At 48.3% G+C, this 25,570-nt stretch overlaps 1 long non-coding RNA gene across 1 annotated transcript; it reads right to left on the bottom strand.

The window, feature by feature from the left end:
• Nucleotides 1-772: 772 nt before the first annotated feature.
• LOC142588527 (uncharacterized) lies at nucleotides 773-24,195 on the bottom strand. Its single transcript, XR_012829727.1, has 3 exons — nucleotides 23,865-24,195; nucleotides 23,699-23,792; nucleotides 773-1,316 (listed from the first exon to the last, which is right to left on the bottom strand). It is a non-coding gene; the product is annotated as an uncharacterized LOC142588527 (long non-coding RNA).
• Nucleotides 24,196-25,570: the final 1,375 nt, after the last annotated feature.

Genomic DNA, 25,570 nt, shown 5'->3' with positions numbered 1-25,570 from the left:
GCCTCTCACGAAGAACACTACCGCCGCCTCATAATGCTCTGACGCGGGAAGAAGCTGTAATATGGCGAAAACTCCCGACAAACACATATCCTCACTTGAGTCTCTACCACGCCATGCACCCTGCGCGGCATTCCTATAAATGCCCAGAGACCGGCTTAAGAAAGTCAAAGCTCTTAAGAAGGCTTGAGCTTAAGCTTACGGCTTACAAAGGAACCCGTATGGGTTTCTTTTGTAGCAAGTGCAATAGACGGGTGGATGTCTGATTTCCCCTTCTTTAATTACTTTTCTCCACCTTGCTGGTTTCCGCAGAACTATTACGTCAAAAAGCTATTCTGTGAAGCCACAACAATAGGCTGTTGGCCAAATATGTATGCAATGCCTTTTTTGTTGCATGAAAAGCCATCTGTACAAGGCACATTCCAATCTTCGCAGATTCGGAAAATCAGCTGCTTGCCAACACAGTTAACTGCAGCGCCGACATAAGTCGAAAATCTTTTCAATCTTGTCAGTTTCATTTGGCCCCCGAAGTTCATTTTTGGATACGTCAGATTGTACTGAAAACAGAAGGCCAGCGATAGTTTGATTTCTTAGAATTTTCAAACTGGCATTTTGAACTGATGAGCTTGAATCGTCCAGAGTAGACTTCTGTGCTGTAACACAGCCCTGCATGTTCTTTACATCAAAATTGTGTCCATATGCATGTCCAGAAGAAAAAAAAAGAGTTTGCAGCGGTCAAATGCTTTTATTCTGAACACTGACAGTGCATGAAAGATATCACATATGAAGTCAAGCTGCAAGAAGGTTGTTTGCAAATATCAAAAGTGATGTTACCTAGGGGGATTAATGCTCTCCACCATGTCAACGTGGCAGATTATTGCCCAAGAGTACTGCTAATTTATACTATATTTATCCTACATGGGAGAACTAATTACCTTGAAATAATTGCCGTGTGCTATTTTTCCAATGGGTGGCTGCAGTGGATTTATCAGACTCTTACCGGAGGAGATAGTGGGGATCAGATTAGCAAATGCCTGCATTTGGGCACACATGCTGGCATTGGGACATGTCTGAATATTTTAAGCAAGTTTAAGCAAGCAAGCACAAGTTTTGGCTTTCTTTTCCACACGTGCATCATACAAAGAAATTCACAGGTTTACACCCAGTGAAAATGCTGATGAAATCATTCAGTCCATCGCAACCCACCACATATGCTGTCAGAGGTGCCCCACGTGGTTGACTGATTCCGTTGTGCTGTTTAATTTTGTTCAATACAGGCAGCCTGATGGGCATGGTATCCATTGGCTGTTCAGATGCACCTAAGTGGGTGAAAGAAAGAAGGATAGTTAAAACCATTCAACTTGCAGCTCATTCTGTATGGATTCAATAGGGTGTATGCACGAACGGCAGCGACCGGGCCGCACGCCATGTTTGTGCACTTAATGGCGAGGAGAACAATGCGCATGCTATCGCAAGTGCACATTAAATAAATGGTCTTATGCGCTGTCGTGTGTTGCTGCAACCATTCCAAAGTACGAGAAGACAAACTAAAGGCGAAGTAGCAGGAAAGTGATTTTTTTTTCAGCATTTTCCGAGGTGTGCACATGCGTGCACGATAAAACCAGGGAACTTACCGAACAGCGATTATACACAAGGGATCTCTCGTATCAAACTACGCGGATAAACTGGCGGTGGATCTTTACAAGTTTATTCTCCGCACTTTCTAGCAAGTACGTCTACCTTCGGTTATTTGATTATTCCTATCTCTCTGGTGGAAGCGTGTCAGACTGCGTCCATGCACATTTTTAGTGGCTTTCCAAGCGGGGCCACATGCGTAATTATAGTACATTGTTTACATAAAATTGACGCTATTAGGTTTCTAGCTTGTGCATGTCGCCACATGAAAAACGAGGCTCCACTTTACTCGGTTTTCGTGTTGTAGGCCACCCATGGGAACTCTTTGATCTCCAAGATCTATTGCTTAGCAGAACACCACATCCATGGAGCCACTATGGGAGGTCACAGTTATGTTTTGTATAGTGCACTACTTCCTGACTGCTCTTGCTTAGGGCATGTTAAATTTTAATGGGTGGTTTGTATCGACACAAATTTATAGTATATTATCAGCACATAAGTGAGCAAGCAGTGGAAAAGAACCCCTTCAAGGGGATGCCAAATTCTACACATATGGCGCGTGCCTTAATGACCAAAGCATGCTTGCGGCAAAATACTCCTCTTGTTTAAAAAAAATTAAATTTCCAGAACGTCAAAGCACCCATAGCTTCATGGTTGTTTGCGCTTCCAAAGAACAATAAATCTATACCAAGTGGACCGGTTAACCACTCTCCTCCTAAAGCCTGTTTTCAATAAGAATAGTGGCAGCAGCGAACACATCTAGATAGCAAACATAATGACATGCTTCCAAGATTAACTGCATGGAAACTGAGGTACATTGTGGTGTGTTCTCAAGGCCACTATTTTCGTACTTTGAAGGGTTAGGTATATTGTTACAGGGATGTCGGCAGTATAAGACTATTTACAATGTATACGCAAGCAGAGTCAATGGGGTTAAAATGGCTAACTAGTAACAACACGCAGCAGCCAGCGTCTCGCGATCTTCTTCTTCATGTCTCTCTTCTTTCATCCTTCCGTAACAGGACAACCAAGTGGTGAAGCGCCGTCTCAGCGCATGGTAGGCGAAGAACTGCGAGTGAAGTATGGCTCCAGCCGCGAAACGTGCACGACGTCAACAGGCTGCGGCCTTGAGGATGGATGAAACTGTAACGGCGCTATCTCGTAATTGACGTCGTTAACTTGACGTAAGAGTTCATAGGGTCCTGTGTAGCGAGAGAGAAGCTTCAGGGAGAGGCCGACCTGACGACATGGTGACCAAAGCAGCACCCAAGCACCTGGGGCGAACTGAACATTGCGATGGCACTGGTCGTAACGCTCTTTTTGCCCATGCTGCGAGGCTAATAAGCGAGATCGAGGACTTGACGCCCCATGTGAGCGCTATCGATGACTTCACGAGCGTACTCAGTGGCAACGCGGGGCACAGAAGGTAGGATGGTGTCAAAGGGCACCATACAAAAGATAAAAAGGTGAATATCTTGCGGTGTCATGTCGGGACGAGTTATACGCGAATGTCACGTAGGCCATCGTGGCGTACCAGTCACGGTGCTCGTTGGAAACGTACATCGACAGCATCTCCGTGAGTGTTCGGTTGAGACGTTCCGTAAGACCGTTCGTTTGTGGGTGGTAGGCGGTGGACAGTTTGTGCTCTGTGGCACAAGAGCGGAGGAGGTCGTCCACAACTCGAGACAAGAACGAGCGGCCGCGGTCTGTAAGAAACTGTCGAGGTGAACCGTGCTGGAGAATGACATCGTGGAGGAGAAAATCGGCGACGTCTTACGCGGAGCTAGTCGGCACCGCCTTTGTTATCGCGTAGCGTGTCGCGTAATCAGTAACGACAGCGACCCGCTTATTCCCTCTAGTCGTCGTCGGAAAAAGGCCAAGCAGGTCAAAGCCTACGCGAAAGAATGGCTCAGAGGGAACTTCAATTGGATGGAGTCGGCCGACAGGTGGCAGGGGAGGTTTCTTCCGGCGCTGACCCAATTCGCAAGTTGCGACATTACGATACACAGAGCGGTATAGACACGCCCGGAAGAACCGGCGTCGTACACGGTCGTATGTACGCAAAACTCCAAGATATTCCGCCGTCGGTGCATCGTGAAGTTGTTCGAGAACGACGGATCGCAGATGACGAGGAAGGACAATAAAAAAAGGAGCAACTCAGGGCCGCGAGGGTTCATATTGCGGTGGTAGAGGGTGCCGTCATGCAGCACGAACATGAGAAACGTGCCGTCGGTGCTGCCAGATCGCACTCCGGCTATGATGAACTGCACGGATGCGTCGCGTTGTTGTTCAGCGCGCATGTCGGTCATGTCAGTCAAAGCCATCACGCAGGTCACCGGATCATGCACAAAAGGATCGGGAGGATCCATGGGGTGACACGAGAGGCAGTCAGCATCCTTGTGCAGACGTCCAGACTCATAGTTAACTCATGAAAATTCCTGAAGCCGCAAATCCCAGCGACCAAGCCGTCCTGTGGGGTTCCGGAGGGAAGACAGCCAGCAGAGGGCGTGGTGGTCTATAACGACCGAAAACGTGCTGTATCGTGCAGACTACGCATGCGTCGCAAGTATCAGCTTGAACTGACTGACAGTACGAAGATTACGGCAACACGTGCCTGTGAATGCCGACGACTATATATACCCTGGATGTTTCTTAAAAAAACGTTCTTTTCATTCTTGGATTCCGTCCAAACGATGCATGGTGTCAGGAGTGGGGTAGCTGGATGAACGTAACCGTTCCGAGTAATAGAGCTAGTCAAGACACCGGGGCATCTGCAACTTTCCGGCTCATCCGACAACATCGCGAAGAATTGGAACGTGTTCATCCAGAAGTTCGAACTGTTCCTACAAGCGACACCATCTACGAAAGGACCAAGGTCAGAAGCTGACAAGGATGCGCTGCTGCTGAGTGTTGCTGGCGACAATGTACTTGAGGTGTTTAATAAATTCACCTTTCTGGAGGCGGAACGCAAAGATGATTACACGACGGTCGTGCAGAAGTTTAAAGAGTACTGTCAAGAACAGCAAAACGAAGTCTACGAGAGGTACATTTTCCCGTCAAGAACCCAGGACGAAGCTGAGCCCTTTGAGCATTTCCTGCGCGACCTACGAAAGCTGTCCCGGAGCTGCAACTTCACTGAATTAACCGAGTCTATGATCTGCGACCATATTGTGTTCGGTGTACATAACCCCAAGTTGCGGGAGAAGCCCATCAAAGTGAAAGACCTTACGCTAGTCAAGACCGAAAAAATCTGCAGGGCTGCTGAACTGTCCAGTCAGCAGAACGAGGCGTGGGCTCAGGCAGAAAAACAGGTCGCATCGGTAAAGAAACGCCCATTAAAATGCATGTAATGCAACTGGTCGCACGAACGTAGTAGGTGTCCGGCGTTCGGGAAGACGTGTTTTGTATGTGGTGGCGCCAATAATTTTGCAGCGTGTTGCAAGAAAGGGTCTACAGTAGGCGAAGTGGTCAACATGCAGGACACCTTCGACATCCTTGATGTAAAAACCTGCAGTGTGAGAAGCTCGACGGACTGGATCGTAAACGCTAAAGTGGCCGGCCAGGATGCCTTCTTGAAAGTGGACACAGGCTCCCAGGCTAAATTGCTGCCTTACTCGGTCTATCGGAAGTGCAAACAGATGCAAAGTTTGAAGCCGAGCAGTTCCATTCTGCGGTCATATAGTGGTGATGCTATCAAACACTTCGGTGTTGCGACGTTGCCAGTGACCATAAAAGATGAGGCTGAAAGATTCGACTTTTTCATAGTCAAAAAAGGCAACCGGGCAATATTCGGACTACGTGCAAGTGAGGCGCTCGGACTAGTCGCGAGGTCGGTGGATGCAGTCAACGCCAGCACTGCCGACGAAATACAGCGGGAATTTCCTCAACTCTTCCAAGGAACAGGGTGTGTCGCCCGTCAGTATCGGATGGTATTACGCACTGGTTCGATACCTGTAGTCCAACCATCGCGGCGTGTACTCTTGACACTACAAGAACCACTGCGGGAGGAGTTGAACGGCATGAAACGTAAGTGACACAACCAACGGACTGGGTGAGCCGGCTTGTTATTGTACGCAAAAAGGACGGCACACTACCTGTATGCATTTATCCTAGGCATATCAATGAATGCCTGAAACGTGAACGCTATCAGATGCCTAAGCGTGAAGACATTGAGGCTGAGCTTGCTGGCGCTCAATATTTTTCCCGCCTCGGTGAGAATTCAGGTTTCCACTGAATTCCTTTGGATGACGCCACATCAAAAATCTGCGCATTCGGCACGCTCTTTGGTCGCTACCGCTTTCTGAGGCTGCCCTTCGGTATCGCCTCGGAATCGCGAACACTTTTGGTGTCGCGTGTCACTGATCTCGGGGCCGTGCAAATGTTGGAAGAGATGGAGTCGGGAGACGCAGGTGAGCACAGCAAACAGATTTTACTTAAAACAAACCCAACATAAAACACACTCAAAACTCAGTCAACTCCAAATAACATTCCTAAAGCCTGTTTCACATGCAAGCGATTGAGCGAATGGAGCGAACAGCGGCGCGGCGCTGCGAAGGTTTTCGCGAGGTTTCGTTTCACATGCATTGCCGCCGCGCGTTTTCCGCCGCAGCGAATAGCAGTGCTGCTGGCAAAAAGCACGGGAGTTTAAGCCAGTTTCGGTAGTTTGCGACTACCAACATAAGCATTGCTTTGTCCCTGCCTCTCAAATTTTTATTTTATGAATACATATCCTGCGCTAAGCAATTAACAATTCGTTGAAAAGCTCTCTGGGCATGTTGCCCGTACCCCGTGTAGCAAGTAAATAAACATCGTCCTATGCGCAGGCTTTCCCACACTAGTCCACCACAGGTCACGTGTCGAAGCGGGCCTCGGAAGCGGTGCTGCCGCTCTGCCGCTGCGACGAAATTCCAACTTGCCCGAACCTCGCCGCTCCCGCCGCTAGTGCCGCCGCCGCCGCTCGAAACAGATTTCTGCGGCGCGGCGGCAGGATTCGCGAGCATTTTCGCTTGCATGTGAAACAGGCTTAAGAAGTGAAGCACCATAAAGGGACATCGGCACTTCTATCGCCTACTTAACGGTGACTAAATATGTCCTAATTGCCGGCCGTGTCAGTCCCTGGCGCCATCTAGGCGAAGGTGCGGCATCCCTAGCTTATGGCTGCGACGCTGACAAAAAGGAATGCTCTTATATTACACAAAGTTCTGTCTACGCACGTATGTCCAAGTCCATGCGTGTTAGCTCTTGGTCATAGTCGGTGCTCCCGCCGACTCCGCAAGCTTTGCTGCCTTGGTATTGGCCGGCCAGCTCGTCCGTCCCAGATGTCGGTGTCACGAACACTGTCGGTGACATGGCACTCCGGCCTCCCTGGCTAGGCCTAACGCCGGGTTCCGCCGCTACTTCGAGTGCCGACGAGACGCCCCGGGGACTATCATACGTGCTGGTCTGTCTCTGAAGGGGGATCCTTCCTGGAGTGCCCGGCACCGCCGTGAGAGGCTGCAGCAGGTCCAAGGAGCCTCGCTCGAACGTCGCCGAGGTCGACGGCCACACCCTGAATCGCCAGCGTCACGGGCTTGTCCGAACCTCCATGGCTCCCGTCGCCAGTACGATGCTGATGCTCTGACCTTCTTGGCCCACAGCCACGTCGGCAATGCCAGCTCAGCGCCGCTTCTCTCCCGATCACAGCTCGGGTCACGCGCCTCGAGGCTTCGTGCGTTCTGACGGATCCGCACACATCGTCCTTTCTTTCTTCGCCGCATGCCTCTTATGTATGACACTCGGCTCCTGAAGTCTTTCAAAAACATTGAGCGAAATTTTTGACAGGGCTCCGACGGTGGATGTATACGTAGATGACGTCCTTGTCAGGGGCGTTACTAAAGAAGAACATGAAACACGCCTTCGAAATGTATTGCAACTGGCAAAAAAAGATGGCTGCACTTTTAACGCAAGCAAGTGCAAGTTCGGGCTTACTGAAGTCGACTTTTTGGGTGATGTCATCAGACGAGACGGAATAAGGCCAAATGCCACACTGAGCATGTCCCTTAAAGAAATGTCGCAGCCAACGGACAAAGCTGCAGTGCACAGAATGTTAGGTGTTGCCAATTACTTTTAGATGTACATTCCGAATCTGGCAGAAAAGACCAAACTTTTGCGCAGTCTCATCAAAAAGGACACCAAGTTTGAATAGTCGGCCAACCACGCAAATTAATGGACAGCCTTTTGCACATGGCTGAGCAGCGCACCTGTGTTGGCTGCTTTCGATGCTGCCAGGGAAGCTAAAATTTCTTCTGACGCTTCTAAAAGTGGACTAGGCGCTGCACTTCTGCAGCTTCACAGTGGTAGCTGGCTGCCTGTTGTGTATGCATCACGCATGATGAATGAGACTGAGCAACGATATTTGCAAATTGAAAAAGAGGCAATGGAAATAACGTTCGGGTGTGAAAAATTTCACCACTTCGCATACGGGCGTAAGATAATCATAGAGATCGACCACGGACTGCTGCTAGCCATTGCATCCAAAGGAATCGGTGACATGCCGCCGCGTCTTCAGCGTTTCTTCATGCGCTTACTGAACTACGACTATGTGCTTGAGTTGTACCAGGGAAGCAACTGCTGCTGGCCGACATGCTCTCAAGGTCAACGCCCATCAACCACTCAGGGGACACGAGTGGCTCGACAGAAGAAATAGAGGTTCACGCAATTGGTGCAGTCTCGGACCTGGTAAGCAGAAAAACTCTTGACCGCTTAATTGCCGCAACTTCAAGTGACCCGGAGTTACAAAGAGCGATGCGCTACATCAGCGTCAATCTTGATGGCTGCATGAAACCTTTTGCTAGTGAGCTGTCACTAATAGGGGTGGTGCTAAAAGGAACCAAGGTAGTTGTTCCGAAGTAGATGAGGGGCGAAATGCTTCAACGTATACACGAAAGGCACTTGGGCATAAACAGATGCAAAGCACGAGCCCGACGATTGGTGTTTTGGCCCGGAGTTAATGCAGATTTTGAAACTATGTTGAAAAGTTGCGCCATCTGCCGAAAGTACGCATACAGGCAACCAAGCGAGCCTTTTATGCTCAGACCAAAGCCGTATCACGCTTGGTGCAGAGTCAGCGTTGATATTGTCACGTGGTAGTGACGGTGAAGAAAGCAGCAATACGGTGAAATACAAAACTAGCTTTTATTGGGCGAACCTGTGCCCGCAAAAACAGGCTACACTTATAGCACAACGATAGCGGCGAACACGGTCGGCGATCGTCGGAGATCTGATCAGCGGGTCAAGCGCGTCGGCTTCTATAGAGCAGTCGTCGAATGTTCCAGACTAATCGTTCGGACCCGCGTGCCTTTCACAAAGTTCTACATCATTCGCGTCAGGTGATGAAATCAGATAACATACGGTTCGGCGACAACAGACAACTGATAGAAGCATCGATAACTTTCCAGAAACTTCGGATACATGCAGGCGCGTCCCACGCTGTGCGATTACATTTGTTAGGCGGCGAAACGTGGTTGCCCGATAAAGATAAGTACACGTGTCAATACCCCCTTCTTAAAAAGCATCGTCCCGATGCTACGAATATAAGAGAGCGAAACACAAAAGGACACTTATTGAGCATAAGTAACAAAACAACTAAAAGAAACAAAGTCCAAAGGTCAGTTACGCGAAGCCCCAAAGTTCATTAACGCTGGTAGTACGGCTTGACTCGCACAACGTGGACTATTTCAGGTCGTGAGCTGCGCGGCTGCAATAGCGAAATGCCGTCTGAAGCGACCTCATAGTCCAGTGCGCCAATACGTCGGATGATCTTGTACGGTCCGAAATAGCGACGCAAAAGCTTCTCGCTCAGTCCTCGTCGGCGTATAGGGGTCCAAACCCAAACACGATCACCGGACTGGTACTCGACGAAGCGCTGACCATACACCGGCCCAGCCCGGGGCCGCTCTGCGAGCCCATATCCGGAAAACTAAATCTAGCAAATGATGGAGGTGCGGTTGCTGTTCGTCGAACTGACGAAGATCCTCCGCCGCCAACGAAGACGCCGAAGAGTCCATCTCGACGACATAATAACGACACGCCGCCGTCCCGACGAAGTCAGGAAGCCAAGACTACACCGACGAAAGACAACTTTATGACGCGACGTTCCAGCTTCAGTTCAACACGACGCAGCCGTGATCCGACGCCAAGACCTAATTGCAATGGCAGACAAAGAACCACCGACCTCGACGTGCTTCTCGACGGCCACGCAGTCTCCGCTTTAGTGGACACAGGAGCCGATTACTCCGTCATGAGTGGACCCATCGCCGCGCAGTTGAAGAAAGCTAAAACTGCATGGGAAGGCCCTCAAATTCGGACCGCTGGAGGACACCTCATCACTCCGACTGGAATGTGCACGACAAGAATAACCATTCATGAGCGGACTTACCCAGCACCTCCACCAGATGTCACATGGTAGTGACGGTGAAGAAAGCAGCAATACGGTGGAATACAAAACTAGCTTTCATTGGGCTAACCTGTGCCCGCAAGAACAGGCTACACTTATATCACAACGATAGCGGCGAACACGGTCGGCGATCGTCGGAAATCTGATCAGCGGGTCAAGCGCGTCGGCTTTTATAGAGCAGTCGTCGAATATTCGAGACTAGTCGTTCGGACCCGCGTGGCTTCCACAAACTTCTACACCATTCGCGTCAGGTGATCAAATCGGATAACATACGGTTCGGCGACAACAGACTGCGAATGGAAGCATCGATAACTTTCCAGAAACTTCGCATACATGCAGGCGCGTCCCACGCTGTGCGATTACATTTGTTAGGCGGCGAAACGTGGTTGCCCGATAAAGATAAGTACGCGTGTCAACATCCTTCTGCAAGGGGGAAGCTCGCACTTGTGCGCGTTCGATGCGCAGTCAAACTTCAGGGAAGTGGAAAAACTGGGCGACACCACGTCGAGTACGATCATTGCCAAATTGAGCAGCATTTTTGCGCGATATGGAATCCCAGTCCAAGTATGCAGTGACAAAGACCCCCAGTTCGCGTCGTACGAGTTTGCCACCTTTGCGTCCAGGTACGACTTCGAGCACGTGACATCTAGTCCTGGCTTTCCGCAGTCCATTGGACTAGCGGAGAAAGGCGTCCAGATAGTAAAACGGATCATGAAAAAAAAAAACACCAGAAAATCACGACGACTTCTGGCTGGGCCTGTTCAGCAACCGATCTACACCAGTGGAGGACGCTCATTCCCCGGGTGAGCTGCTGTTGGGCAGAAGACTACGAACCAGGCTTCCAGACTTCAGCTCGCAACCTAAAAATTTTGTGTCTAAGCAAAGACAACTTGGCGCCCACAAGAAGTCATCATCATCATCATCAGCCTAGTTACGCCCACTGCAGGGCAAAGGCCTCTCCCATACTTCTCCAACTACTCCGGTCATGTACTAATTGTGGCCATGTTGTCCCTGCAAACGTCTTAATTTCATCCGCCCACCTAACTTTCTGCCGCCCCCTGCTACGCTTCCCTTCCCTTGGAATCCAGTCCGTAACCCTTAATGACCATCGGTTATCTTCCCTCCTCGTTACATGTCCTGCCCATGCCCATTTCTTTTTCTTGATTTCAACTAAGATGTCGTTTACCCGCGTTTGTTGCCTCACCCAATCTGCTCTTATTTATTTTATTTTATTTATTTAGAAAATACTGCCGGCCTTGTAGTGGCCCTTGCAGGAGGGGCAGAAATACAGCAAAAGACAACAACAAGGAAATGCAAGAATACATGAGTAGCAAAACAGTAAGAGCAACAATTAATTACATTGGAATGATTGCAGGGAAAAAAAATTAAACAATTTCAGAAACACTGCAACAAAACAAGATAAAAAGGAGCAAACAACACTTTTCAACTGTTGCATGTTCAGCTTTCAACGCATTCAATGCTGTCAGTGTCAATAAGAAGCGATATGGGCAAGTTATTCCATTCGGTTATTGTGCGAGGAAACAAGGAATATTTAAAGGTGTTGGTCCTGGCAAAATACGGAGTTAATGACTTGGCGTGCCGGTGCCTTGTTAATCGCCCTGTTAGTGGTTGTATGTATTGCTGCGGATTAAGAGATAGCCGATTATTCTGAAGCAGATAGAGGAACTTAATCCTTTCAATCTTCCTCCGCAATTTTAGTGTTTGTATATTATGCATTTTCATTAAGTTTGAGGGAGAGTCTGTTGGACGGTATTTAGAAAATATAAAGCGCACAGCTTTTCGCTGAATTTTTTCTAATGCATCGATGTTGCGTTTCGTGTGCGGGTCCCAAACAATTGCCGCATATTCTAGTGTAGGCCTTCTAATGGTGTTGTAAGCCAAGAGCTTGGTTTCCGGAGGTGCCATTTTTAATTTATGCCTGAGCAGACCAAGTTTTCTTAAAGCTGAAGCACATGTAGTAGAGATATGTTTATTCCAGGAAAGATCGTGCGTTATGATAACCCCCAGGTACCTATATTCCTCGACTTCGGATAAGGGTTGAGATGCAAGATCGTAAGTAAACAGTAAAGGGTACTTTTTTTTAGTAATTCTCATAGAAACTGTTTTATTAATGTTGAGCTCCATGTTCCACTGCTGGCACCAGGAATTAATGCTCTGAAGGGTAGAATTTAAGAGGACTTGGTCTTCGTGGCATTTAATTTCATTAAATAAAACACAATCATCAGCAAACAATCTTAATTGAACGGGTTGAGCGATTACTTCTACAATATCATTAATATATATTAAAAATAACAAAGGGCCAAGCACGCTTCCTTGAGGAACACCGGAAGTAACTGGCACTTCATCTGAAGAGCAGTCGCTTATGCTGACGAATTGTGTGCGCTTAGTTAAGTATGCAGAAATCCAGCTAATTAAGTATGGCGGCAGTTTTATTATTTCGAGCTTCTCAATTAGCTTATGGTGACAAACAAGATCAAATGCTTTTCTGTAATCCAGAAATACAACATCAATCTGACCAGGTTTATCAAGAATGCTAGCAAAGCTGTGGATGACTGAAGCTTCCTGATTAATAAGGAAATAGCTGGTAACATACAGGAATTCTATAGCATTAACGAGAGGGTGGCAGGTCTTGTTGTGAAGCTTAATAAGAGGTACAAATTGAAGGTGGTACAAGTCTATGCCCCTACATGCAGTCATGATGACCAGGAAGTCGAAAGGTTTTATGAAGACGTGGAATCGGCGATGGGTAAAGTCAAAACAAAATACACTATACTGATGGGCGACTTCAATGCCAGGGTAGGCAAGAAGCAGGCTGGAGACAAGTCAGTGGGGGAATATGGCATAGGCTCTAGGAATAGCAGAGGAGAATTATTAGTAGAGTTTGCAGAACAGAATAATATGTGGATAATGAACACCTTTTTCCGCAAGCGGGTTAGTCGAAAGTGGACGTGGAGGAGCCCGAATGGTGAGACTAGAAATGAAATCGACTTCATACTCTGCGCGAACCCTGGCATCATACAAGATGTAGACGTGCTCGGCAAGGTACGCTGCAGTGACCATAGAATGGTAAGAACTCGAATTAGCCTAGACTTGAGGAGGGAACGGAAGAAACTGGTACACAAGAAGCCAATCAATGAGTTAGCGGTAAGAGGGAAACTAGAGGAATTCCGGATCAAGCTACAGAACAGGTACTCGGCTTTATCTCAGGAAGAGGACCTTAGTGTTGCAGCAATGAACGACAATCTCATGGGCATCATTAAGGAGTGCGCAATAGAAGTCGGTGGTAACGCCGTTATACAGGAAACCAGTAAGCTATCGCAGGAGACGAAAGATCTGATCAAGAAACGCCAATGTATGAAAGCCTCTAAGCCTACAGCTAGAATAGAACTGGCAGAACTTTCTAAGTTAATCAACAAGCGTAAGACAGCGGACATCAGAAACTATAATATGGATAGAATTGAACAGGCTCTCAGGAACGGAGGAAGCCTAAAAACAGTGAAGAAGAAACCAGGAATATGCAAGAATCAGACGTGTGCGTTAAGAGACAAAGCCGGCAATATCGTTACTAATATGGATGAGATAGTTCAAGTGGCTGAGGAGTTCTATAGAGATTTATACAGTACCAGTGGTACCCACGACGATAGTGGAAGAGAGAATAGCCTAGAGGAATTCGAAATCCCACAGGTAACGCCAGAAGAAGTAAAGAAAGCCTTAGGAGCTATGCAAAGGGGGAAGGCAGCTGGGGAGGATCAGGTAACAGCAGATTTGTTGAAAGATGGTGGTCAGATTGTTCTAGAGAAACTGGCCACCCTGTATACGCAATGCCTCATAACCTCGAGCGTACCGGAATCTTGGAAGAACGCTAACATAATCCTAATCCATAAGAAAGGGGACGCCAAAGACTTGAAAAATTATAGACCGATCAGCTTACTGTCCGTTGCCTACAAAGTATTTACTAAGGTAATCGCAAATAGAATCAGGAACACCTTAGACTTCTGTCAACCAAAGGACCAGGCAGGATTCCGTAAAGGCTACTCAACAATAGACCATATTCACACTGTCAATCAAGTGATAGAGAAATGTGCAGAATATAATCAACCCTTATATATAGCTTTCGTTGATTACGAGAAAGCGTTTGATTCAGTCGAAACCTCAGCAGTCATGGAGGCATTACGGAATCAGGGTGTAGATGAGCCATATGTAAAAATACTGGAAGATATCTATAGCGGCTCCACAGCCACCGTAGTCCTCCACAAAGAAAGTAACAAAATCCCTATAAAGAAAGGCGTCAGACAGGGAGATACGATATCTCCAATGCTATTCACAGCATGTTTACAGGAGGTATTCAGAGGCCTGGAGTGGGAAGAATTGGGGATAAAAGTTGATGGAGAATACCTTAGCAACTTGCGATTCGCTGATGATATTGCCTTGCTTAGTAACTCAGGAGACCAATTGCAATGCATGCTCACTGACCTGGAGAGGCAAAGCAGAAGGGTGGGTCTGAAAATTAATTTGCAGAAAACTAAAGTATTGTTTAACAGTCTCGGAAGAGAACGGCAGTTTACGATAGGTAGCGAAGCACTGGAAGTGGTAAGGGAATACATCTACTTAGGGCAGGTAGTGACCACGGATCCGGATCATGAGACTGAAATAACCAGAAGAATAAGAATGGGCTGGGGTGCGTTTGGCAGGCATTCTCAAATCATGAACAGCAGGTTGCTACTATCCCTCAGAAGGAAAGTGTATAACAGCTGTGTGTTACCAGTACTCACATATGGGGCAGAAACCTGGAGGCTTACGAAAAGGGTTCTGCTGAAATTGAGGACGACGCAACGAGCTATGGAAAGAAGAATGATGGGTGTAACGTTAAGGGATAAGAAAAGAGAAATCCGACTCCTAGTTCTCGTCTCTCTGCTAAGCCCCGGTAACACAGTACATGCCCGCTTTTTAGCACTGTATATGCTTCTTTTGTCCTCCTAACCTCACTGAGCCCTATTATATCCCATTTACTACCCTCTAATTCCTGCAATAACACTGCTAGACTCGCCTCGCTAGATAGCGTTCTAACGTTAAACATTGCCAGGTTCAGATTCCAATGGCGGCCTGTCCGGAGCCAGGTATTCTTAGCACCCTCTGCAGCGTCACAGATCTGACCGCCGCCGTGGTCAGTTGCTTCGCGGCTGCTGGGGACTGAGGGCCGGGGTTTGATTGCTGTATTCATATAGGAGGTTGTGGCCAAGTACTGCACCAGGGTGGCCAATCCTGCTCTGGTGAGAGAGTGCGTTACCGGTTCTGATCACCGGGATCAGGCCGCACTCCAGGCCTGTTTGTGCAATTTTCTCAACACACGTTTTTTTTGTATTTTCCGGTGGAGAATTTCGCTGCACCGGGATTTGAATCACGGTCCTTTTGCACTGGAGACGGATACTCTATCGTCCCCGCAGGAGTTAAATTAAAAATTGGATTATGGTGTTTTGCGTGACAAAAACCACTTTCTGATTATGCACGCCGTAGTGGAGGACTCCGAAAATTTCGACCACCTGGGGTTCTTTAACGTGCACCAAATTCTAAGTACACGGGTGTTTTCGCATTTCGCCCCCATCGAAATGCGGCCGCCGTGGCCGGGGTCCGATCCCGCGACCTCGTGCTCAGCAGTCTAACACCATGACCACTGAGCAACCACGGCGGGTCCCGCAGGAGTTGTACGCCTCATTTAACCTACAGTGGTGCCCAATTTGATCAGTCAAGGTGGGCCAATCTGAGCTCGGTTATACCGCATAGATGGCACTCGCCTAGAGAACCTGGTATTTATGACCTGCACATGTGTGGCCACACATAATTGAGGATATATAATTTTTTTTAGGAGGGTTTCCGTACAGTGATAAAATGAAGGAAAAGACATTAAAAAGAAAGAAAAAAAAGGGGGGGGAAAGGAACATAACTTGTGATTTGAACTCGTGATTGAACTCGTTATACCGCATAGATGGCACTCGCCTAGAGAACCTGGTATTTATGACCTGCACATGTGTGGCCACACATAATTGAGGATATATAATTTTTTTTTAGGAGGGTTTCCGTACAGTGATAAAATGAAGGAAAAGACATTAAAAAGAAAGAAAAAAAAGGGGGGGGAAAGGAACATAACTTGTGATTTGAACTCGTGATCCTTCAATGTTGCCCGGAAAGGTAGCTCAGTCGGTTGGTTCGTCAAGCCAGCGGTTACTTTCAAGCGCCATAGCTCCTGCTCCGAGCCTCATACTTATGTGGAAAGGGGCTGGTGTTGTCCGCGACAGTCGAGTGGTTGGAAGGCATAATTTCTTGGAAAAATGGCCGCCAGAGGAGCAGCGTGAACTCGAGCGGCTTTAGAGACTAGGAAAACTGCCTTACAATATTCAGACTTGAGGGGAAGCTTCGTTAACAAACTATAACACGGCAATCAGCACTCGAATACGACGAGAGAAATTATTGAGACGTGGAAAATTCCCTTGAAATAAATCTGGTTTGCGAGACAAATGCTTGTATGTATTGAATCTCTTAAAAGATGAGGGGGGAAATATGCGCTCACCGAGAGGGCATCGTCAGCACGAGACCACCACCAGGCACCTTACGGGGATGTGGAGAGCTTCGCGGCCGGAACGAAGCCTCCCCTCTCCGCCGGCCAGGCGTGGAAAACGCGCTTTCCGATCGCTCAAGGTTGCGCAGGAATAGTATAGCTCTAGCGTCTAGGAAAAGCTTTAACAGGTGCGAGGGCGGCACGCATAGCGTGGGAAGCTAGCCGCCGGAATAGCTATCTTCGAGAGCTATTCTATATTATATTATATTATGCTTCGAGAGCTATGACTGATGCTTTTCTATATATATGTATTCATCTCATCTATGCGATCGCATGCGCGCGCTGTTTCTTTGTCTCTGCGTGTAGTAGTTAAGAGAGCCAGTTTAAGGGCGGAGAAGAGGGAAGGAAAGGAAAGCAAACTTGCAGCGGCGTGGTTTTAAAGCGCAACCGTGGTAGAGAAACGGAAAGGCGATATAAGCATGCGTGGCCATGCTTATTGTAAGGCAGTTTGTCGTGTGCGTATCATGGCCAAGAAGTACTTGCCCGTAAACCGTAAAGGGGATGTGGTGAGAATCCGAGATAAAGCGTGGACCCGCAAAGCGCAGGTAGTGGGACCGGTAGCGCCGAGGTCCTATCGCATTGTTACTGAAGATGACAAGTACTTCGTCGGAATCGGAGACACCTGATTCCAACGCGTGAGCCAGTTCGACACGATGACCTCGGCAGCGATGAGCCGGAAAGCGAGGAAAACCAGCCGGTAACATCCCCAACTGGAGTGCACGCAAACCCGACTCAACTTACAACACCGCTCCCAAGACGGTCTAAGCGGATAACTCGTCAGCCAAGACGGCTGCAGTACGACCACAATTTCAATCAAGTGCATCGTCTATCTCGGCTTTAGCAAACTATTAAACAGAGGAACATGTATCGTGCAGACTACGCATGCGTCGCACGTATCGGCTTGAACTGACTGACAGTACGGAGGTTACGGCAACGCGTGCCTGTGAATGCCGACGACTATATATACCCTGGATGATTCCTCAATGAACGTTCTTTTCGTTCTTGGATTCCGTCCAAGCGATACACATGCGGCAGTACAAATATGCCGGAACACGGCGACAGCCCAAACTAAAGCCAATCACTCCCGCTCGGTGATGGAGTAATTCCTCTCGGCAGGTGACAGCAGGTGGCTTGCGTAAGCTATCACGCACTCGGTACCATTCTGTTGTTGGGCGAGAACAGTGCCGATGCCGTGGCTGCTTGCGTCAGTGCAGATGTATCAAAGTGGGCAAGTATGGGAGCGGTGGTCAGAAGCCCGATGAGGGCGGCGAATGCGTGAGCCTGCTCCCGGCTCCATGAGAATGGCGTTTTCTTTTTTAGATGATCTGTCAAAGGCCGAGCAACGTCGGCGAAGTTTTGACAAAACGGCGAAAGCAATAACACAGGGCGACGAAGCAGCGCACGTCAGAAGCAGAACGTAGCACAGGAAAACTGCGTACGCTGCAAACTTTTTTCCGAATCTGGTGGGACACCGGTTGCCAACGAGAGGTCCCAACACGCTAATCTGACGGCGCCCGAATTGACACTTCGTGGAGTTCAGTTGGAGGCCGCCTTTTCGGAAGACCGCAAGAATGGCAGCGAGTCGGGTAACGTGGCTGCCGAACGTAGGAGAAAAAACAATAACGTCGTGAAGGTAACAAAGACAGGTGGTCCCTTTGTAGCCTCGCAGGCGAGAGTCCATCATACGTTCAAATTTCGCAGGAGCATTGTATAGGCCAAAGGGCCTGACTTTGAACTGATATAAGCCATCCGGCATGACGAAGGTCTCCCTCTCGCGGTCCATTCCACCAACTGAAATCTGCCAGTAGCCGGATCGAAGATCGGTGGACGAGTGTTTAGCTCCGTACAAGCGGTCCAAGACGTCATCGATGTGTGGTAGACGTCTTTTCGCGTGGCATTGTTTCGCGTGGCATTGTTTAAGTGGCGATAATCGACGCAAAAACGCCAGGTACCATCTTTGTTTTTCACAAGGACGTCAGGCGAAGCCCGAGGGCTGGCTGAAGCCTCGATGACCCCTTTGCGGAGCATTTTGTCTACTTCTGATTGGATGATTCGACGTTCAGCATGCGATACACGATAGGAACGCCAACGAATAGGACTCGTGTCTCCAGTGTTTATACGGTGGTGAACAACAGATGTTTGGCCTAAAGGCCTGTCGCCGAAATGAAAGGTGTCGCGGTACGATTCGAGGAAGAGACGTATGTCCATGGCCTGTGCCGAGGTGAGGTCACGGGCAATCATCTTCGCGAAGTCATCCGTTATTGAACCAGAGCTGTGAGCTGCGATTGGCGCTAAGCAACCACTCTCGGCATTCAGACTTTCAATGTAAAATTCCGAACTATTAGAAACGCTGGCAGAGAACATGCCGGGTGGAAGCACTTGAAGGCACAGGCTGAAATTCAGAAACGGAAGAACGACGCCATTATTAGTAATTGCCACGAGTGTATGCGTAAGAGCAGCGTTCCCGTTCAAAAGCAAGTCGATAATGAGGCGAAGGACATATTCACCTTCAGGAATCTGTGGATGTGCGGTCAAAGCGACGCAAGTGACTGCCTCAGGTGACAGACGCACATCTTGAAGTAAGCACAAGTGCGGTGGGGCGGTGCTAGGAGCATCGGCGACTTGACGCAATTCCAACTGAAGAGCGCTGGTTGTGCAGTCGATGAGAGCGGAATGATTGGATAAAAAGTCCAATCCAAGGATAACGTCGTCAGGGCAGTTGTCGATCACAGCAAAGAGAACAGAAGTAGGGTGGCCGGCTATACTTAAACGTGCTGTACACATTCCAAAAACAACCAGCACGCCGCCGTCGGCCACACGAAGCACCAGAGCAAGTGCTCGGGGTGCGGACCTTCTTTAAACGTCTACGTAGGCTAGCAGCCATCCCAGATATGTGGGCTCCAGTGTCGACGAATGCTTGCACAGGCACGCCGTCTATTTTAACGTCAATTACACTTCTCTTTGTAGGCACAGACAGAGGATTTGCTGCAGTAGTAGGTAATGCAGCAGACGTAATGCAGCAGCCCCTCCGAGGGCTGCACTTCTTAGTTTTCCGAAAGGGTGCGGCCAAAAGCCACATGGGACGAAAAGCGGCGTGGCTGCGGCGAACGCGAAGATGGGCGACGTGTTTGCGGTGAACGAGACTGGTGTCCGCGCGGCGATGGTGAGCGACTGTACCACGTGTTCCTAGCATAGTTGTTCCCGCTGTTAAACTCGGCGGTAGGCGAAAGATTGCGGGCATTTCCATTAAAACTGCTCAAGTTGGTCGGCGTGCGAGGTGTTGAGGGCCACGAGTTGCGGCAGTATCGGGCGACGTGACCAATGCGGCGACAGGTAAAACATATCGGCTGGTCCTGCAAAGTTCTCCGCTCAGTCGGGTTGCTTTAACGCGAAGAGAAGCGGCGGGGTGGAGCGAAAATTGTAGAAGGGCGTTCTTTGGCTCTGGGGTTGGCGACAGGACAGGCTGAATGCAGGCCAATGTTTTCAAGATCCTGGCGAACGATGCTTGTACGAGGGTAACCGAAAAGGGGGTAGCATCAGGGCTGCGCGAACAGAAAGCTGCGGGCGCCATCGCATCCAGTTCATGTCGAACGAGTCGCACCACGTCCTCTGATGGCAAAGCATACTGCTGTGCGGGCTGATCTTCACACGTCGACGTTGCGGCAGTATTGGGAAGTCTGGCGAAGGGTTGCAAGACGCGTCGGCTTTTCGCCTGCTCGAATTGCCGGCACCATTTAATGACAGAATCAACTGTAGAGCAACTTTTGCAGGTTATAGGCGTCGTCAGCAATGCGCTTAAGCAGATGACCAACCTTCTCACCTTCTGCCATGTCGTGATCTGCTTTACGATAAAGTGCCAGCATGTCCTGGATGTACGAGACATAGGACTCCGTGGGGGATTGGGTACGAGGCCAGTTCCTGCTTAGCGGCAACTTTACGGCCGGCTAGTTTGCCAAACAACTCTGTCAACTTCTCTTTGCATTGGTCCCAGCTGGTTTTCGTACCAAACCTTTGCCCTGCCTCTTAGGTAAAACAACAGGTTAGCTAGCATAAGCGTAGGAACCCATCTGTTGATTTCACTCACGCGTTCGTACATAGCCACCCACTCTTCAACGTCGGCGCCATCGGTCCTGCAGAAAGTTCCGGATCCTTGGGTTGCACAACCACAACCGAAGGCGACAGCGACGCAGCTGGTGACGGTGACGTTGGAGGCGGCAACGACGTTGATGCCGAGTGCTTACCGTCATTCATGGTACGGATGGTGATGCGACTTCCACTGCGGAGCTCCGTTTCCAGTCGTGGTATCCCGCACCTCCCACCAATATGTTACGGGGAATGTTGGGAGTATAGAATGACTGTATTTCATTTATTTATTTATTTATTTATTTAATACATACTGCGAACATGAAGTCCATGCAGGGTGGATAATACAGATCAGGTCACAAGAAGTAAAACAATGCCAATACGACAATAATGCTTATACAAAAAGTAAATAACGGTGATACAAGTTTTATAAAGGCAAGTCATTCTTGTCATTAATGGTGCGTGGAAAGATAGAGCATCAGATACGTTGATTCTGGCAAAGTAGGGGGTTAGCGTGTTTTGGTGATGTTGGCGAGTAGGTCCCGTTACTAGTGGACTTACATGCATTGTCGCGTCGATTGCCAATTTACAATATATACAAGATGAATCAGCATAGTTAAGATGGCTGACCACCAACAGCACGCAGCAGCCAGCCCCCGTCTATTGATCTTCTTCCTTGTAGCACAAACATATGAATGCTTGTGCTACAATTGTTGCATAGTAGTATGGCTATATATAGCGAAGGCAAAGGCGACTACTCTTGTACACATCACTGGTTATTTCATCACTATCTTGAGATGAGCTGTTGCAATGTACAATGCTAGAATAGAGAATAAAATTGGCCGAAATATAAGTGCAAATGATATTGTCTTTCAGAAATATGTAATACACTGCTGCTAGAAGCTCTTCTAGCTCCGTTATATATATACATCTCATGTGTCACACAGAAAAAGGAATTTTTATTGTTTTATTCGGCTTGATTTTAATGTACTTTTCTTTCAGTAAGCGACTCAAGTTTCTGTATTTCGTAATTTAAGGTAGTTTCGACTCTGCCTACTTTTGTTTTTTAACATATATTGAGTTTTTTGCAGGATGCATGTACAGCATACACAGCAGTTGTTTTCTTAAGTTAATACTTCTACATCCACGCTAATTTCAGGTGAGCTCTTGCTGCATGAAAAGCAAACTGAAGTGAACTGAACAAATACAAAGCAATGAACAAGGTGGTCCTGCCATTTAAGGGGTCGAAACAGTGCTTAATAAAAATGTATAGCGATCTTCCTGCGTTATGTTTTATTTTCCACATCCCCAACGCTGCAGGATCTTGCATCTTGAAGTCTGAATTTAATTATGTTCGACTAATTATACGATAAACTACGGGACATTATTCAACTTGTTTAAACAAAGAATGAAATAATTATTCACCGCCCAGTTAAGATCAGAGCAGAGACAAGCAAGCATGCTTTATTGAATTCGTCTTCATGTTGGCTTCACTCAACACTATGCACATTTCCTTGGCTATACCGACAGCCTGGCCACAATTTTATAGCAATGCTTTTTTGCGGTAGTGAGCGGTCAGAGCAATGCACCGTCACTCTGACCACTCGTGAATACAAAAATCCATTATCATAGGAAAAGTCAACGCTACAAAGCCGCAGTCCTCGACTGTGAATACTGCCGCATACCCGAGGTTCTGCGACAGATCTTTTGCGACTCCCCTGACCACTTGCGAGAGCAGCACACGTTGCCCTCTGTGCTCGCCAGCAGCAAAGGCAATGATTATCAGAAGCGGCAATTCTAGGTCCTCATTATGACAGCATGGCAGCAAAAATAGCTACGAGTGCTGTTCTGGACCATTTGCAAAACACAGGACTATACTTGAGGCTTTAGAAAGACCACTACATTATGTGATTACTGCAAAAAAGCACATGATCCTCTCATCATCATCATCAGCCTGATTATGCCCACTGCAGGGCAAAGGCCTCTGCCATACTTCTCCAACTACCCCGGTCATGTACTAATTGTGGCCATGTTGTCCCTGCAAACTTCTTAATCTCATCCGCCCACCTAACTTTCTGCCGCCCTCTGCTGCGCTTCCCTTCCCTTGGGATCCATTCCGTAACTCTTAATGACCATCGGTTATCTTCCCTCTTCATTACGTGTCCTGCCCATGCCCATTTCTTTTTCTTGATTTCAACTAAGATATCATTATCATGATCCTCTATTCCTCAACATCTTTCGAGACATTTTCTGTCCCCTTTCTGCCTTCCCCTGTGCAGAGCAACGGGCGTGAACATACTAATTCAGGCTCGCCTCTGCTTTTAATTGCTATGAAAAAAAAATTTCCCTCTCACTTGTAAGCTATGAGAACATAGTTATTTGGTACAAATATCTCTGCCTCTGTAGCAGCTGCTGTTCATGGTGACGTTGGGTGTTAGATGAGTAACATATTACATTTAATGTTAACTCGCTGAATACATTTCTGGCTCATAAGGTGCTGTGAATAGGGCAGGCGTATGAAAATTAATCTGCCAGGATATTTTTAAGGTGCTCCTAAGATGATAATTCAGCCTTTACGCAGGACATAAATGGACATCTGCAGCTTTTCTCTAAATGAAATTAATGACCAAGGTAAACTGCAAGCCATTCAATACAGCGCGCGTACATCAGCGGCGTGTACACCTGCCTACATGTCCTCCAAGACAATCACTTGCGCTCACGTAAAAACCAGATGCGCTAGCACTGGGAAGTGTGAAAGCATGTTAGCTCGCGACGATTCGATGTTGCGGAAGATAAAGATGCGAGGGCCATGAAGCCACCATCGCAGTCTCTACTTCAATCGCACGCCGCAAAAACGGTACGGGTCGCATGCACGCGAATTGGCACCGTTAATAAGCGATGGTTTTCCAACTCACCATTTGCGTCAGCATTTTCAGGGTCGAAGCAGCTTAAGTATTTTGAAAGTGAAATGGCAGGGCCCACGTCACGCTACAGCTGAAGGACCAAGGCCTAAAATTTGAAAAATGAAAATGCATAAGGCGCGTCGCTTTATGTCACAAGCTGCAGTTCCGGCAGACGTACCTTGATGTCGCAGTCTTTCGTGGGTCGGCGGTAGTGCGCGCAACGTGCAGCTCCTGTTCGGCCAGTGGATGCTTCTAGGCACAAAGGGACTGGGGACATGGCAGTCACTCCCGAGGAATTATTCCCTAGCTACTTTAGCACCTATTTAGGGGCAGGGAGTAGCTCCTTGACCTCGCGTGACATCCGGTTTCGAGCAGCCGACCTGAGACGCTTCTCTCCAGTGAAGCAGCTCGCCGGGCCATATTTGGGGGATGGTCAGACGCCGCTTGGCGACGACGGCTCAAAGCCTCCCGCTCCCACGCAACGCTCAAAGAAGACCGTCCTCGCCCTTGTTGATGGCCAGGCTCGCACTGACTCGGCGAGCACGGCGCTCCTCTTAGCCAGGCCGAGTCACGTGGTCAGGCGGCGACCCAGCTGCGGAGAGCGGCGGCGGCGGCGCGGGAGATCGGTGCGGCGTATCAAGTGATGCGTTGCCAAGGCCACGGCACAGCTACGGTCAAATGAAAATCAAATTCGCAGTAGCGGCGAAACTCGGCTCGACGAGGTTAGTAGTAATGCTTTCGCTTTAGAAGACACACCAAAGCCTATACGTGGTATGCTTATTCAGTCCGCCCAGGGATCCGTTATCAGAATTTGGAAACTTCATCACGGAAGCCCGAAAATTCTCTAAAGGCCATAAACTCGTCATAATGGGAGATCTTAACGCCCCTCACACAGAATCGGCGCTACAGAATCATCTAATCATCTGGAATGACCCTAAACTAACAACTCGACTAGGCAACAGTGTATCCAGGGGCACAAATCCCGACCTCACCTCTACAACAGCAATATCCAAAGTCGATTGGACACGACTGGAAAAAAATTTGGGTAGCGACCACTACATCCTCTAGCTTGAAGTTCTGCACCATATGAAACTGTGCAGAGCCGAACAGCAAGGCTGACGAACAGGAAGGCCTTCCGAGATTATGACATACAAGAAAACACCGAAAATATTTAAGAGTGGTTCACCGAAGTGGTCAAGACGGAGAAGAAACACACTATAAAATTGTCGCCACCGTCTGGAAGACGTTGAAGTAACGAGCGTTAGGTGTTCTGCGAAAGGAGCGCATCAGAGCGGAGCTCCCGAGGGAGACGGCTCTTTACATACGTCTGCACGCACGTCGCCTAGCGGAGCGATCGACGCCTAGCGCCAACTATCGGAGAAATTACGCTCACGTGATTAGTTTAATCTACCCGACTTTTCAAATATATCTCGTCAACACAAATCGTTTTCCACCAGTCCCATTTGTATACGTCTACTACCCCTTCTCGTGTTACAAACCCCTCAAGATACGTCCGAAATCGGAATTTGCTTCGTTTGGGGGTCAAGGTGGGCCTAGAATTCGGCTTTCGGTGCGATCTGTGTATGTTTCAATTAGTACCTCCATGCATACAATGTTTATGTATTATTTAATCATGGATTTATTTAATACTACCACCCATAGGGTTTTGTTTACATACTAAATTCGGTACCCAACTGTCCCCGGATGCGTACCCCTTGTTGTCGGAGTACATATAGCGGAACGAATGTGTATGTATAGCGGTCCCGTAATGGGACGGTTTTACTGCCCTCTTATAGGAACTGTTGGGGGGCGGGAGGGCTAATGGTAGGTGAAGGGCACAACTAATATTAGTGGCCGCCATCTCGGCTATGACATCACACCAAG

The sequence above is a fragment of the Dermacentor variabilis genome, chromosome 7, assembly GCF_050947875.1.
Source record: "Dermacentor variabilis isolate Ectoservices chromosome 7, ASM5094787v1, whole genome shotgun sequence".
In the NCBI taxonomy this organism is placed as follows: Eukaryota; Metazoa; Arthropoda; class Arachnida; order Ixodida; family Ixodidae; genus Dermacentor; species Dermacentor variabilis.
Note: the sequence above shows the minus strand (reverse complement) of the source record. Positions and strands in the feature narration are given on the sequence as shown.